A 3,959-nucleotide genomic window follows, 5' to 3' on the forward strand; every position below is an offset into this window, starting at 1 on the left:
TTATCCCCCCTCTCTCTCTCCCTCTCTCTCTCTCTCTCCCTCTCCCTCTCTCTCTCTCTCTCTCTCTCTCTCTCTGTGTTGTGCTAGCTAACCCAGTCTTAACCCTGGCCCGGGTCGTCTATCCGGAGGAGTGCGTGTGCAGAGACGGGGATTAGGTGCTCCCCTGACGGCCCAGCTCCCCTCTCTCCTCTCCCCCAGCGGCCCTCACTCACCCGGGGGCCGAGACAAAGCCTGGAGCCCCTCGGCCTGGAGGTCTGATCCACAGATAGAGGCACGCTGAGTGATGTCATATGCGGGGAGGATTGGGAAGAGAGAGAGGGGGAATGTGTGTGTGTGTGTGTGTGTTGGTTTAACATTTGTGTTGGATTAGCAGTGTCCTATCATCAAGCCCATCTCTGTCTTTCAGCACATCTGTCACACACACACACACTCACACACACACACACACACACACACACACACACACACACACACACACACACACACACACACACACACACACACACTTCCCCCATGGTAACCTTGTGTCAACTGATGACAGCATTGCTTCTCTTGCACAGCGGATGGGGATTTAGATGGTCACGTCAGGTTGGTTTGTAGAGCACGTTTAAAACAACCATAGTCGAGTAGCAGCCTTCCTGGTGCTGGTGGCCGGGGCCAGCGTGGAGCAGCAGATCATCAGGATCATGAGGACCGTCTGAGTACAGGGAGCTGAGAAAAGGGTCGAACAATAGCTGGGTTCACACCATCTATTTCTCACCACCTAGCATTCACCTCTACCTCTCTCTCTCCTCTCTCTCTCTCTCTCTCTCTCTCTCTCTCCCTCTCTCTCTCTCTCCCTCCCTCTCACTCTATCAGGGCTGGACTGGACTGGACATGTGGCGTACCGGGCAAATGCCCGGTGGGCCGGACCTACTTGTGGGCCGATCTAAAAAAAAAAAAAAAAAAAAAAAAATTTTTTTCTTTGGGGGCTAACGAACGGCCCATAGAGCAGGGACAGCGGCCCATTGGTCCATTTTCTATACTGACACTGGGCTGGCCCAATCATATGTAGGCCCCACCCCTCCCTCTGTTAGTTTCAGGTGTCATTTGCGTGGGCCGTTAGAGAGCCAAAAGTCAGTGGATGGAGAAAGATGGATAAGGACAAGTATAGTAAACCAAAGCGCAAGGGGGGCGCAGAGAAATTACGAGCTAAAAAGATTAAAAGTCTTGAGGCGGATGCTGCAACATGTGCAAAAATTACTGATATGTTTGCGCCAGGGGCTGCTTCAACGTCTACAGCCTCAGCCGACGTTGTGCAGCAACACCATGTTGAACACGAACTTGAAGGAGAGGTGGCTGGTGGCCATGGTGGCCGAGAGCAGGACAGGGAAGCCGAGGAGGGACAGAGACATGACAGGGCCAAGGAAGGACAGAGTGAGCAGGAGGAGTGTGTAGTTGAAACGGTAAGGAAATATAGCTGAAAGCTAAAAAAGCTATAGCTAAATATGAATATGGGTGACGGCTATCTGCTGGCTAGCGCCAGCTAGCATTAGCTAGGTACAGCTAGCTAGCATTATCTAGCTACCCACCTCCCTGTGAAGCAAATCGGGTCGTAGCTAGCTACGTTTGAGCTAGCTAGCGTTAACACTGTTTGTCTAGGCCAGCCAGATAACGTCAGTACTAGTAGTGCTAACGTTAGCACGTTAGCTTGGCAATTAGCACTAGCGCTATTACTAACGTTATCTATTCTGGCCTAGCCTAGCAGTGTTGCTGCTGCTGGGCTATTTAACGTTATATCTTCGAAGAAAAAGAGGAGCAGGCTAACGTTAGCTGTGTGTGGCCATGGTCCAAAATTAACCCTAGCCATTTACTAGCCAATGGCTAGCTGCTAAAAATCTATTGGTAATGGATAATTTACCAGCCAGTTGACTGGTAAGCCTAGCTCCTTCAGGACTGTTACTAAGGGGCTAGGTTAAAAAAGTTCGTTTTTTTTTCATTCTCAACACTGAAATATATCAAAAGCAGACTGAGGAGCAGCCTGTCTGCCAGCAAATTGGAAGCCTTCATGTTGATGGCCACTGAAAAAGACGTCCTTGTTGCTTTGGACACAGACACTGTCATTGACAAAGTGTCAGAGAAGAGTGAGCTACTGAGGAAACTTATAGTAAGTTGATATGAAATTGTTGTTATTATTATAAAATTATTCATAATAATGTAGCAGCTTTTTAGACTGAAGATAGTGTGATCATGTGACTCATTATTACCCCCCCTCCCCTGTCTCTCAAAGGATGCCCGGCCCTAACTTGTGTGGTTCATTGTCCATTGTTGATGAGGGTATTCAGAGGGCCATGCAGCCTTTTCCACCAAGTAAGTATACAATACATGCAACTATGTTTTTATATTTTCTAGAATCTGTCATTTAATCATTTATAATTTAAAAATGATCATTGATCATGTCTCATCTCTCTCTCACCCCCCCCCCCCCTCTCTCTCTGTCAGGATATTATTGTTGAGGGTATCCAGAGGGTCATGCAGCCTTTTCCAGTAAAGATAAAGGTATTATGATCATGTAATTACCAGTACTGTGATCAACTCAATCAATTATAATGTCTCAGTCTCACCTTTCTCTCTGTCTCCCCTTTTCTCCCTCTCTCTCTATCAAAGGTTGCCCTCATTTGTTTGAAAAGAAGCACTTTGCTTTTAACTGGAGTGGACTTCACAGGCATCCTTTTTTATGTAAGTAGTGAGTTTACAATCTATGCAACTGCTTACATTTTCTAGAAGATATTGTTACTATCTGAATCTATAGTTTATCTCACTTAACGTGTCTCATCTCTCTTCCTCCCTCTTTCTCACTCAGGATGCCATTGTTGATGAGGGTATTCAGAGGTCCATGCAGCCTTTTTCCAGTAAGTAAGTATACAATTCATGCAACTCTGATCATCTGAATCTGTCATTTAATCATGTATGACTTATCATTGATCATGTCTCATCTCTCCCTCTCTCTCTCCCCCCCTCTCTCTCTCTCTCTTTCTCTCTCTCTCTCTCTCTCTCTCAGGAGATGCCATTATTTATGAGGGTATCCAGAGGGCCATGCAGCCTTTATTACTAAGTAAGTATCAAATACATGCAACTATCTCTCTACATTGTTCTCAATTGAAGATACTGGACCAGTACTGTGATCATTTAACTCCATCAATTATCATTCTCACCTTTCTCTCTTTGTCTCTCCCTCTCACTCTTTTAAAGGTTGCCTTGTTTGAGGAGGAGATCTTTTCAGCCCAGTGGAGTTCACAGGCAACATTTTGAGTTACTTGTATACTTTGTACATATGTGACAGCGGCTGGTGATTTGGTCCGCAACTCGGCAAACCCCGAAATGCGCTAGGGGGCAAAATAAATTAAAAAATGTTTTTTTTCGTTTTTTGTTTTATTTTGTATTACCAAAGTTGAAGTTGTGAAGAACCCACTTACTATAACAGACAACAGTTTTAGGTTCACGAAATACGTATAATTAGTCTGCAAACTAAGCTCGTTTTTAGCTGATTTCGAGCCGGGCTTGGGGGCGGGCAGATCGATTAGCATGATTTGGTTTCATTGGCTATTGCTTCCGGGTTCTCCGCCCCCCACCCTTCCCCAACACGCCGGCTTTGTTTACATTCAGTCCCAAGTTTAACCATGGATGCTACAGCTTTTGCTAAAGAGAAGACGGGGATGGCATCCAGGACATGGAAAGAGTTTTAAGAGCAGCTAAAACTCCAGCAGAGCAGGACTCGTTCGTACACGGAGTTTTATTCTTGATGAACTGTGATACAGAGATGACTGTATCAACAAAGCAAGTTGCTACCAAGCGCAGAGTTGCATCGAACGACGTACCAGATTCACACCACCGCCAAGCATTCTGCTTTGCTTTGGGGTAAGCTGATCTTTATACTATCTGTGCTGTTTACATTACATTAACGTTAGTCGTTTAGCAGA

The sequence above is a fragment of the Borostomias antarcticus genome (genome assembly GCF_949987555.1).
Source record: "Borostomias antarcticus genome assembly, chromosome: 12".
In the NCBI taxonomy this organism is placed as follows: domain Eukaryota; kingdom Metazoa; phylum Chordata; class Actinopteri; order Stomiiformes; family Stomiidae; genus Borostomias; species Borostomias antarcticus.